Source organism: Artibeus jamaicensis, unplaced genomic scaffold (assembly GCF_021234435.1).
Source record: "Artibeus jamaicensis isolate MK-2021 breed Jamaican fruit bat unplaced genomic scaffold, CSHL_Jam_final contig_787, whole genome shotgun sequence".
In the NCBI taxonomy this organism is placed as follows: Eukaryota; Metazoa; Chordata; class Mammalia; order Chiroptera; family Phyllostomidae; genus Artibeus; species Artibeus jamaicensis.
Window position 1 is genome coordinate 613,189 of NW_026521972.1, and position 13,790 is coordinate 626,978.

A 13,790-nucleotide genomic window follows, 5' to 3' on the forward strand; every position below is an offset into this window, starting at 1 on the left:
TTGGTGTGTTCCTCCTTGAGTCCAACTTTGGGACTCTCTGAACTTCCTGGACTTTCTGGAAGTCTATTTCCTTTGCCAGATTGGGGAAGTTCTCCTTTATTATTTGTTCAAATAACTTTTCCACTTCTTCTTCTCCCCCTTCTGGTACCCTTATAATTCGGATGTTGGAATGTTTAAAGATGTCCTGGAGGTTCCTAAGCCTCTCTCACTTTTTTGAGTTCTTGTTTCTTCATTCTTTTCTGTTTGGTTGTTTCTTCCTTCCTTCTGATCCACTCCATTGATTTTAGACCCAGTTTCCTTTCCATTACTATTGGTTTCCTGTGCATTTTGCTTCATTTCACTTAGTGTAGCCTTCATTTTTTCATGTAATTTGTGACCAAAATCAACCAGTTCTGTGAGCATCCTGATGACCAGTGTTTTGAACTGTGCATCCAATAGGTTGGCTATCTCTTCATCCCTTAGAAGTATTGGCTCTGGGGCTTTGAGCTATTCTTCTCCTTGAACCATAATGTTTTGGTCTGTTCCTGCCTGTTACATTTGAGGGACAGAGGCTTAGGTGTTCACCAGGGCAGGTCAATCTAGTCCCTGGGTTGTGACTGGGGGAGAGGTCAGAGAGGGAGCAATGGTGTTCTGCTTTTTTTTGGATTTCAGTCCCCTCTGCCACTTCCCACAAGCAAATTGGGCCCTTCTGGTGCTGGTTCCCAGGCAGGTGGGTTTGTGTATGTTCTAAGACCCTGTGGGTCTCTCCAACAAACTCTTCTGTGAGGCTTGGAGCCTCTCCCGGCACCTCAACCCTCGAAAGTTTTTTTCAATTGGTGCTTTGAGGCTTTATTTCCCATTGCTGGGGCCTTGGGTTGCATGGTCTGTCTCATTGCCCATTTTTTGCCTGGTTTATCAGTACGCAAATATGTGTCCTCGGTCTGCCAGCTGCCTTGAGAGTCTTACTGGGTTTGCTCATTTTCTCCCCTGGCCTGGGTCTGCTAACCACCACCTCTTGCTGCCTGGACCCCTCTCTGTAGGCCGCCGACTCCACCCCACTTACCAGTCTGGATGAATGGTTCCTTGTTGTTGGACTTCGGTGCAGTTCAATTTTCTGTCTGTTTTGGTTGTGTTTTTGTTTCTGCATCTTTGTTGTCTTTAAATTTTGTTCTGTGAGGATGCACAGTATTTCCACCTATGCCCCCATCTTGGCCGGAAGTCAAATAACTTTATTTTTATGATTTATTCTTACATGCCATTTAAAAATAATCTTTGGTATTCCTGGTGTCATATGAATAATTTGGAAAACACACCCCTTGTCACTTTCAGTGGTAAGGAAAAGAAGAGGCTAGAACTGAGAGACACTAAAAAAGAGCTTCATCAAAGTCTAATAGCCAAGAGACCAATGGTGGTAATATTAGCCAACTTTACACTGATGTGTGCTACACACAACTGTAAGCACTTCCCCCTTTGAAGAATACTGCTACTGGCTCCATTCTATGGAATTATCCACATTATGTAAATGGGAAACCAGGCAGAGTATCTAGTAGGATTGTTCTCCAGCTTCTCATTTTGGTTTTCTCTAAAGATGTAGATGAATGGAATAAAAAATACAATATTAATGTGAATAAGGCAACATTTATTGAACATTTGCATGTTATTATTAGATAGTATAATGAGACATGATAGTATTTGATGATGTTATATCCAGGCAAAAGGAAATAACCATATTCTCCCAGCTAATGAAAACTATCCTCTTGTCTTCTACTATTATGTGAATTTCCCTGTACAATTATTCTTAAAGAGCATCAGCAAATTGAGAATTAAAGTGCCCATTGAGATATATTCCGCAATCCCAAGGGAAAACTTTGGTGAAATTGATATATATAGCTTAAGCATTCTACATCTGCCAATCATTTTTTTTTTCATTCATTTGCTAAGTAAAGATTGGGTGCCTACCCTGTGTCAAGTACTAGGATTGCAGGGTTGAAAATACATCTCTATCCTTCTTGGACTTTAAATTCTGTTGAGAGAAGAGAGAAAACAATTTAGATTTTAGTATTTTGGATGATCATAACTGGCATGGGAAAAAAAAAGCCAGGGAAAACAATAGGGAAAGCCAGAAAGATGGAAATGCAGTTTGTAATAGGAGAGACCAGAGATCTCACTGAAAACTTTGCACTTTGACAAAGCACTAAAGGAAGTAAGTCATGAAGTAACTGAAATATTTCTATGTAGAGGTACAAAGTGAGAGCTGTATTGCTCTGCTAGTCTCTCATCTACTCAGCTGCCTACAAAGAGGAAGTGGGAGAGAAAGAATCAAACAATGATAATCACCGTTTAGGTTATAGCGACTCCATTTGGTGGTTATTGTGGTTTACAATATACTTGAGCTCTGATCAGGCAGGCCAGCAGCTACTTCTTCCTTGAGGAGAAGCTATGGATGGATTTGCCAGAGAAAGACATCACTCAGGCAAAGGGAAAAAGTGTCTTCCCCAATGCTGACCTTAGAGACTTGGATTACTGATAACTGAATAGAGGATCTTTGTACAAGTAACTCCAATCCATGCTAGACTCTGTTCAAAAGATTGCTTTTCCAAACTGACTTCACTGTGTTATTATCATGTCTATTTATATTTCACTTAATTCATCACTAAAATAAAGGTTAACTTAATAAATATTATACTTATATTACAAGTCTTTTAGTAATTATTGAATAATCAAAGTTAGGAACTTTAAACATCATAATGCAATTAACCACTATTTTGTAACAGTTCTCTCACTTAAATGTAATCTTCTTTTTAATAAAGTATTGAGTACTGAAACTTTTTAATAAAGTTTCAGTTTATAGAAATCATACTTCATTGGAAAAGAATTTTATGATAGTACAAATATGCATTCAACCAGTAAATTCTCTCATAAGAGGAAAATAAACTCCAAATATAGGATATTATTGAAATGAATTTCTTATATCTTCCACTGGAAAGACTCTCTTTCTAAAATTATAAGAAGATGGTGATTATAAAAATCAATCAAAAGTCCCTCAAATGTCAGCAAAATCCAATGAAAGAGACACTAGCATGACTTTCTAATGCTGAATTTACCAGAACCAGAAAATTATAAATGGGGAAGAATTAGCTATAATGAAGAGATAGAAGGTTTTAGTGCCTTTAAAAAGAGGCCAGGGGAGTTTTCCTATGGGTCTGCTTTTTTTATTATTAATTTTATTTCGTTATTTTTCAAGTACAGTTTTTTTGTCTATTTCTCCCATCCCAGCCTCCCCAGCCCCTTGCTCCCCACCTCCCTCCCATTTCCACCCCCCCCCCCAGTCCTCATCCCTGTGTCTTTCATACTTTTTCCTCCAAATCCCTCCCCCTTTTTCCCCTTAACTTCCCTTCCTTCTCCCCTCTGGTCGCTGCCCACTTGTTCTCTATTTCAGTGTCTTTGTTTTTATTCTGTTTGTTTGTTTGTTTTGTTGTTTAGCTTCCTGTTAAAGGTGAGATCATACGGTATTTGTCCTTCAATGCCTGACCTATTTCACTCAGCATAATGCTTTCCAGTTCCATCCATGTTGTTGCAAAGGGTAGTAGCTCCTTCTTTCTTTCTGCTGCATAGAATTCCATTGTGTATATGTACCACAATTTTTGGATCCATTCATTTACTGATAGGCACCTAGGTTGCTTCCAACTCTTGGCTATTGTAAATTGTGCTGCTATGAACATTGGGGTGCATAGGTTCTTTGATATTGATGTTTTAGGATTCTTAGGATATAATCCTAGCAGTGGAATTGTTGGGTCAAAAGGCAGGTCGATTTTTATTTTTCTGAGAAAATTCCATACTGTTTTCCATAATGGTTGTACCAGTCTGCAATCCCACCAACAGTGAACTAAGGACCCCTCTTCCCCACAACCTCTCCAACATTTGTTGTTTGTTGCTTTGTTTATGATGGCCATCCTGACTGGTGTAAAGTGGTATCTCATTGTGCTTTTAATTTGCATCTCTCTGATAGCTAACGATATTGAGCATCTCTCATGTGTCTCTGAATGTTCTGTATGTCCTCCTTGGAGAAGTGTCTGTTCAAGTCCTTTTCCCATTTTTTAATTGGGTTGGGTGTCTTCTTAGAGTGGAGTTGTGTAAGTTCTTTGTATATTTTGGAGATTAAACCTTTGTCTGAGGTATCATTGGCAAATATGTTTTCCCATACAGTTGGTTGTCTTGCTAATTTAATACTGTTTTCTTTAGCCATGCAGAAGCTTTTTATTTTGATGAGATCCCATTTGTTTATTCTTTCCTTTATATTCCTTGCTCTAGGGGACATATCAGTAAAAAAGTTGCTGCATGAAATATCTGAGATTTTCTTGCCAATGTTCTCCTCTAGGACTTTAATGGTGTCACAGCTTATATTTAAGTTTTTCATCCATCTTGAATTAATTTTGGTGTATGGTGTAAGTTAGTGCTTAAGTTTCATTTTTTTGCACGTAGCTGTCCAGTTCTCCCAGCACCATTTGTTGAAGAGGCTATCTTTACTCCATTTTATGTTACTGCCCCCTTTGTCAAAAATTAATTGACCGTAGAGAGTTGGGTTGATTTCTGGGCTCTCTGTTCTGTTCCATTGGTCCATGTGCTTGTTTTTATGCCAGTACCAGGCTGTTTTGATTACAGTGGCTTTGTAATACAGTTTGATATCAGGTATTGTGATCCCTCCTACTTTGTTCTTCTTTCTCAAAAGAGCAGCTGCTATTCGGGTTGTTTATGGTTCCATATAAATTTTTGAAGTGTTTGTTTTATGTCTGTGAAATATGCCATTGGTACTTTAATAGGTATTGCATTGAATGTGTATATTGCTTTGGGTAGTATGGACATTTTGATGGTGTTAATTCTTCCAATCCATGAACAAGGTATATGTTTCCATTTGTGTCTTCCCTGATTTCTTTCCTCAGGGCTGTGTAGTTTTCTACATACATGCCTTTTACCTCCTTAGTTAGGTTTATTCCCAGAAATTTATTTTTCTTTTTGCTATATCGAATGGGATTTTTTTCTTGATTCCTGCTTCTGCTGATTCACTGTTGGTATACAAAAATGCCTTTGATTTCTGGATCTTGACTTTGTAGCCAGCTGTTTTGCCAAATTCATTAATTAGTTCGAGCAGTTTTGGGGTAGAGTCTATAGGATTTTCCATGTACACTATCATGTCATCTGCAAACAGTGACAGTTTTGTTTCCTCCTTTCCTATTTGGATGCCTTTTATTTCCTTTTCTTGCCTAATCACTGTGGCTAAAACTTCCAATACTATATTGAATAGAAGTGGTGAAAGTGGACATCCTTGTCTTGTTCCTGATCTTAGTGGAAAAACTTTTAGTTTTTTCCCATTGAGTATGATATTGGCTGTAGGTCTCTCATATATAGCCTTTATTATATTGAGGAATGCTCCCTGTATTCCCACTTTGCTGAGTGTTTTTGTCATAAATGGGTGTTGTACCTTATCAAAAGCTTTTTCCGTGTCTATTGATATGATCATGTGGTTTTGTCTTTGCTTTTGTTTATGTGATGTATTACATTTACTGATTTGTGAATATTGAACCGTCTTGCATACCTGGGATGAATCCCACTTGGTCTTGGTGTATGATCTTTTTGATACATTGTTGGATGCGATTTGCCAATATTTTGTTGAGGATTTTAGCATCTATGTTCATCAGTGATATTGGCCTGAAGTTTTCTTTCTTTGTTGTGTCTCTATCTGGTTTTGGAATTAAGATGATGCTGGCTTCATAAAAAGAATTTGGGAGTTTTCCATCCTTCTGGATTGTTTGGAATAGTCTGTGGAAAATGGGGGTTAGCTCTTCCTTAAATGCTTTATAGAATTCTCCTGTGAAACCATCTGATCCAGGGCTTTTGTGTAATGGGAGTTTTTTGATTACTGCTTCAATTTCTTTTGCTGTTATTGGTGTATTTAGATTTTCTGCTTCTTTTTCACTGAGTTTTGGAAGATTGTATTTTTCTAGAAATGTGTCCATTTCCCCTAGGTTTTCAAATTTCTCGGCATACAGTTCTTCATAGTAATTTCTTAAAATCCCTTCTATTTCTGTGGTATCAGTTGTAATCTCTCTTTCATTTCTGATTGTGTTTATTTGTGTCCTCTCTCTTCTTTTCTTGATGAGCTATGGGTCTCCTTTTGACCAGCAAAGCAATGTACTGTATGAGGTATCTCTTGGCTTTTTTGTATTGTCCTATAGTGAAAAAAAGACATTTGTCCTGCATTCTCACCTTTTTCACATCAAGTCTGACGTAGAATAAATCACAGAAATGAGTAGGTTTAGACCATAATTAGTATCTTCTACAAGGTCCAAAAATATACTCTAACAAAGATGATTTAGATTTAATCTGACCAAAATTATCTTTGTAGATTGAATAATTTCATATTTTATTGTCAGAGCTTGTGTATAACCTTGAAGTAAGTATTCCATGGTATTTACCTCTCATTTCTTGAGCACTATTTGCTAGTCAATGGGCTAGACTGTGGGGAAAGCAAACAGAAGTCTCAAACACAAATCTTACTTTCCAAAAGTTTGTTCTAATGGAAATAGAAAGATGTTTGTACTATGATATGTTATAATATTATGACATGTCCTCTGATGAGGGTATGTCCAAATTGTTTTTAAAGCATGTAGCACAAAGTGATTATTCTCTGTGTTTGAAGACCAGGAGGGCTTCCCAGTAGTGGTGACAATTTAATAAAATGTGAAATATGAACATAAGTTCACCATTTGTAGAAGTGAGGTGGGGTAGCATGTGAGAAAGCATATGCAAAGTTGTGAAACAATAAGTCATGATTGGTGAATGAAAACTACTCTGCATGATGATGGCATATATTAAGAAACAAAAGACAAAAGAGTTTGAGTGACTTTTAAACATTATTGATGATTTGAAACTGGATTCTTTAGAGAATTTGAAACCTTTGGAAGTTTTAAGTAGAATTTTTACATTTAATTTTTAGAGAGATAAATTGTGGAGCAATGTAAAACAAGTATTATTCATTGCAAACTCTTAAATAAATGACATTAAATGGCTTCATGGAAAAAAATAAAGGCTACATATTTTCATAGACATGTTCAAATACTATCATGACCATTATCACCTTTAGTTTCCAACCTTTAGAAGAATATTTTATCTCTTTTGTAAAATGGTAACAATATATCTAACTTGCATGATTGCTGGACAAAATTCTCACAGCATCAAGTACATGGTATGTGTTCAATAAATATTTTACTACCAATTGTTTTTATTCAAAGGATTGTTGTGACAATAAAGAATAATTGATACTTTTTAAGTTCCTAGCAAAAACCCTGGCATATATGAAGCACATTGTTTCATTTACCTTTCTTTTTTTTTTAATTGAACTAAGTGGTTTTTTGAAGGTTATTTTCATAAGAAAAGGCAAAAATTAAGAAGTTACTTTGAAGATGCCATAAGAAAATCTTGGGAATTAAGCAGTGTGATTTTTTTAAATAGTGACAATAATTAAGTTATATGCATCAACATAAAAATAATAGTGTTCAATAAAACATTGATATATATATATATATATATATATATATAACTACAATGTATATTGATTTCAGGGGGAGAGAAACGCTCATATAATGTCATCACATATAAATGTCACCACAGAAAGCTGCACATGATGTGTACAAAACAAGTTAGAAAACAACATCTGTAGGCTGATCACATTTTAGAAAAAAGTATGCCATTGTATAAATAGAATACTATTTAAGATATACGCCAAACTGTTAAGGTCATTTCTGTGATGATGTGTTACTTTCAATTTTACTTTATATTGTTATATTGTCTGCATTCTTTGCATTTTTTCACAAGCATGTATTACATTTTTATTATAAATACAAACTTGGTTATTCAGACACACCCCTGAACAAGCTATTTATTCATTCTACACTAAGATAGCACACCAAAGACAGCATAAAGAACAAAACACCAATCCTTTTAAACCAGGACTCAGCTCACAAAAACATGAAGGGGAATGGCCGCTTTACCATAATGAAGATAAAGCTGATGTTGAGGGAAGCCAGGGGCGGTGATTGGAGAGACTTGCAGAGGTTTGCCTCCACTCATCTGTGGTGGCTACCAGCACGGCTGTCGTGCCCACGCAGCAGAGGCGATCTGTGAGGTTACAATTAAGTAAATAAAGATAAATCTTCCTCTTGATTTGATATAGAATTAGAAGCAAAGGGGGTCAGGGACCAAAGTGATAAATAGCACAAATAATAGTGACTTCAGCACATGGTACCTACAGCCACACTGGATGTGTTTTCAGAGATTCTAGCTAGAGGTAAGAAAGTGTGTGCCATTTTCAAATGGTAAGCTGAAGATATAATATTATGAAATGGACTAATATAGAGTCAAAAAGATTCTTATTCTGAGTTACACAAAAATGTTGGTAATGTTAAGGGGAAATGCTATTTTTCATGTCGATGGGAACTCATATTTTCTCTTTTAAACACTTTATGAACATTTTGCATTTGTGCACATTATGTTTTATACTTAAATCATCCCAAGGCTGAGGGGAGACATTTGGAAAATTACAAACTAAAATTACCTGCTAATCATATATATCATGTTTAATCTCTTTTTACCTCAATTGAATCTTGTCTAAGATCAACCCTAACACATTCTACCTGCCAAATCCTGCAGCCCCTATTGTTGCCTGTATCAAATATGGGTATGTGCTTACACTACAGAGTAATACAATTTAGTAAAGAGTGGCAAGAATAATTTAAATCACCTTAGTGCATCGTCTTATGGATATAAATGTGACTGTTTCGGTTTTGTGCAAAGAGAGGAGAGCGAGACCTCACAAGCACAAGTGTCTTTCGTGTAACATCAGCGATGTAACATTTTAATAGTAGTAAAATATCTCTGAGTTGGTACTATATATTATATCATTCTAAAGCTGAATATTTAAGTTTCTTCAGTATATAAATATTATAAAATTCTTATGATAAATGCATTTGCATGCTTTTTTATCTCTGTATATATAACTGTTTCTTTAGGTTTGATGATTAAGCCTTCTGGGCCCTGCTCTCAAGAATCAACAGTAATTTGTATAATAAGTAGGTCCCTGACACTGGTCACCCTGGCCTAAACTTGAGTTGCCTGTGAGTGCAGGTCAACTCTAAATCTACACCTCTTCATTGGAAGTGCCTGCCTATCTGAATATATTGTTGGTTTCATACATGGCATCACCATTTGTTGTCTCATACCAAAGAATCTTTTATTTTCAGTTTTATTTGAAGTATAATTTAAAAATAAAATTGTGATAGAGCCTTATGCCTTATTGTGTTCTATTACTCACTGACCTTCATGGAGGGGTCTCAGTGTATCTTACTTGCAGCCCAGGGGTGCCTAGTGAAAACAGTCACTAGAGGCTAGGTTATGGTGATAACATGGATATCCTAGCAGTTTGCAAGATAACAGCTCTATTTCTTTCTCCCCACTTATTCACTGTTAGAGGAGAGGGTATGAAAAAGGCTGTCTTCACAACTAAACAGACCTGTGTTCAAATTTTATCTCCTCTTGGAAGCCAGAGCAGGAGACATGTGTCCCTGTTGTACTATGTGAAGAAACCAGAACACAGGAGGCCAGAAAACAACCTAACTAGTCCAGTGCCACTTGGGTTTTCATGTTCTTGATGGACTTCAATTCATACAAGTTGATTTTGAAGGCAATTTGTCAATATGTGTGAAGAGCTTCAGAAATAATCATCTCAATAATCCAGTGACACTTTTTTCTAGGGCTTCAAGTAAGTAGAGGGTTTGACCTGTTTAACTGGTTAGTCTGTTTCAATAAAATAGCTGGAGCCATTTTTAAAAATTTTATTTAGTTATTTTTCAAGTACAGTTTTTTGTCTATTTTTCCCATCCCAGCCTCCCCCTGGAGCCATTTTTTTTAATTTTAAATAATATCATTTAAATTTTGTTATATGAACTGCTCAAGATTTATTTAGGGGGCCTGGAGAACTCTTAAAGCAACAGACAATTATTGTGGTAGGATATGTTATTATTCACGAATGTCCCCTCCCACTCCCTGGGGAAGGATTGCACTGTGCATCACATAGACTCTGGCTTAGCCACATGGCACACTGTCTGCCATGGGCAGCAGCTCTAAGTCCCTTCTGCAGTGATGGCTGGTTGTGGTCTAGACTGAGGCATTTCCATCCAGCCCAGTAAGCAAAGAGTCCTACTTGAAGAATAAGCACAAACTCCTAATCATGGACTGGAAAGTTCTGCCTATGTGATCTGGCTCCTGTCTACCTCTAAACTTCATCTTCCCCCACTCTCCAGCCTCTCCTCCAGACACTCAGGCCTGCCCATTGCTCTCGTTCTTCCAGCAAACGCCACTTCATGTCCTTTACTCCCCCTTCCCTGCCCAAGGGGCACAGCTTTTCCTTCCACATATTTCCTGTCTCCACCCAAATATGATCTTCTTGAAGAGAGAGGTCTTCCCTGACTGTAGATGTAATACTTTAGGCTCTCGTGATTTATTACCCTACTCTCTTTCCACTTCTAAAACCATTGTTTTTATATTTTTAAGATATGAAATTTGCTTACCTGTTTACTGCCTGTATCACTCTCAGTGTGTCCTCAATTCTTAGAAAAGTACCTGGCAGAGAATGTCTGTTCAATAAATATTTGCCAGTTAAATTAACTTAAAAATGTTGTAACTTAGAAGAGGGCTGAGTTTCACATTATTAAATAGGTGGTTTGTTTTCTTGCTGTAAAGAATTTCCATAATTATCAATAAGCAAATATTTTATAAATATCAATATTAATAAATATCAATAAGCAAAAAGAAAATAAATTAATTCCTTAAAATATATACTTAAACACCAGGAAGGCAGAACATACAAATACAACAATAACACTAGTATTTATGTTAAAATATATATTTTAATTATTTCATCCTGATATTGTAAAGGAATGAGAATAAAGTGTATGTTATGGTCCAGCAAGATGAAAATCTGTGGTAAAGAGCACAGATTGGATGCAATCACATAAGAGCTATTATGTCTAGTTTCTAATGTTTTGTTAACTTGAATGTAAAATGAAACATGCAGATTATTATACAGATTAAGTTAGAAGTCTATATTTATTTCTTAATATTTTGTCTGTCATAAAGGAGGCACTCAAATATTAGCTGTTTTAAATTGCCTTTAATAATTATGCTTTAAATTTTAGGTATATAACACATCATTATTTGGAAGTAGATTACCCAGTTAATCATAAATATTTTCCAAATGAAATGTCTATTTAGTAGTGAAAAAGTAAGCATTACATTAGATACGTATTTTAAGAATTTGGTCATTAAAAATAAAACTTTTTTGTCGTTGGTACTATACATAGAATGTGGAAGACAAGCATGAAATTAGAACCCCAGTGTAAATTGAGAAGTCCAATGCCTTCTGGAGTCTCTCAAGAGTTTACTGAGCTTTTTTGGTTCATCTTTCCTTAATCTTCCAATATTGTTATAGTTGTAAATCCTGCCAATTTGAGTATCAGTTTTTTTTATTTATAAACACTTCCACCATTGTGATACTAATAATTTAACTGTTTAGATTTACATTTCTTTTATCTTCCCTTTTCTTTGTTCAATTTTTCCGAGTTCCTAATCTTTTAAATCCTCTCCCTTCTCCCTCCTTACATTGCCAAGGATGACACTATTAGTAGATTCGGAGTGGTCTGTGAATTTATTATCAAGAGAATAATGTAAGTTTTCAAATGTGAAGAACCCCAGCAATTTTTAGAGATGAAATTATAAAGGTTTCTTTTGCTAGCGCAAGATTAGTAAATGTTTTATCGTCATAAGTTTTTAATTATACTTGAAGATGATCTAATAACAATAGATAATGCTTATTCACTGCTCTCTATTTGCCAGGCTCTGTTTTATCTCATTTTAATCATCAATATGATGTTACATAGGGAGGTTCTGTCACTACGTTTATTTTAGAGAAAAGGACGTATTCAAATAAGTTGTAATAAAAACACACCGAGGGGAATATTTTCGGTATTAATTTTGTTTGATCCATTTGTTCTAGTTTGTCTGATGAACACTTAATTATTTCCAGAAAATAGGAAAAGGAGAGCAACTCATTTAAACAAAAAATGCTGCCATCATCCGGGCAGGATATGAGCAAGAAGCTATTCAGAGGTCAAACTGCTTGCCAAGCAGGCCTTGCCCAAAGAGGCATCACCTAAAGGAGTCTGGTGTCCTCACCTTCAAATAAAAATGGCTCAGATATAAGTTGCTTGCAATGCTAAGTACTGGGGACTTGAAGGTTAGTGGGTAAGGGGCTAATTTAGCAAGGAAGGTTTCTTTATCTTTTATGGGGAAGGGTGATATAGCTATTGGTGAAGAAAAACAATAGGCTTGTGAGATAGAAATAGTAAGAACCACAAAGAAACACATAGTGGTAAATATTCAAAGAGGCCCTGAAGGGGTTAATGGCTGGGAATTTATTCTAAAGCAAAAAAAAAGTAGTAATACTCCTTCTCTCGATTGTACATTCAAGGGTGTTTTATGAAAGAGGAAAACATCTACAAAGGAAATTATAATCTGTTATATAAGGCCACTGCAGTCCCAGAAAAAGAAACTTGATTATTTGTGTTTATTTTTTGCATTATACTATTTGGAATCATAGACTCTAACATCTGCAAAGACCTGCTATTAATTGCATCAATTTACAGAGAAGAAAAGAGAAGCGAAAAGTGTAATGACTTACCCAAGGTTACACAGCTAGAGATAAAGCCAGTCCTAGGAACAAAACCTCCTCCTTCTTAAATTAAAAGCCTTGGTTGCATTATTATCTTCAAACTGAGATCACAAACATAAAGTACGTAATACCTAAATTTAGTCAAAACCTCAAAAGAGCTGCAGTGTTTTAAAAGAATTAAAACAAAAAACTTAAAACACTATTCAAGCAAAAGTGAGGTCCAGTGTACTTCACAGTGTAAAGGGATGTGGACAATTGGCAAAACTGTGACTGTAAGTAAAAATCTAGCAAACTCCGTCATAAAGATTGAGCCAAGGTGGATGTCATTTGGCTTCTTTCCCTAGTTCAGTTTGTGATCTGACCCCATCCTGGACTGGGAAGAAGTCTTCCCAGTCAGAAGGACAATCTAGGAGATTAAAATTTTGGCAGAAGTGGAACTGAAATGTGGAAGAAGCAAGAGCACAGCTAATAAGTAGTACCATAAACCAGAATGGTGAGTGCAGGGCTGTCCCTCTCACCTCTAGGGAAATGAACCTGCCAGGGCTAACCAATTCAGAAATTTGCAAGAGTTCCTGATCTGGACAGGCAATTTCAGTTTTTTAAAGCAGCTTTAGCAGATTGGCTTTGCTGGCAGATTAAAATTGCTTTTAATTCTTCAGATATGCAACCTGGGAGCAGATGAGTTTGAAACTCTAGCTCTGTGTTTCTGAAATGCAAGTTTACACATTGGGATTACAGGCTTATTAAATGGTACTTGTAATTCCCAAAATTATGTGTCAGTCACCTTAATTGAGCAGCCTGAATCTTCATATTCTATTTCTGTGCACCTTAGATTATTATAGCATTCTAAGGACGTCCGCATAGCTGAAAATATAACAAAAGCCCACGTTAGTCCAGTGAACCTATCTGGAAATTGTGCAATCTCTCTCCTTCATGTAATTGTCCTGATAGTGGAAGGGGTAGGGTTGGCAAACATGGTCTCCTGATCAATTAACGTTTTATCACATCAACAAAGAGATACCATTGTAGC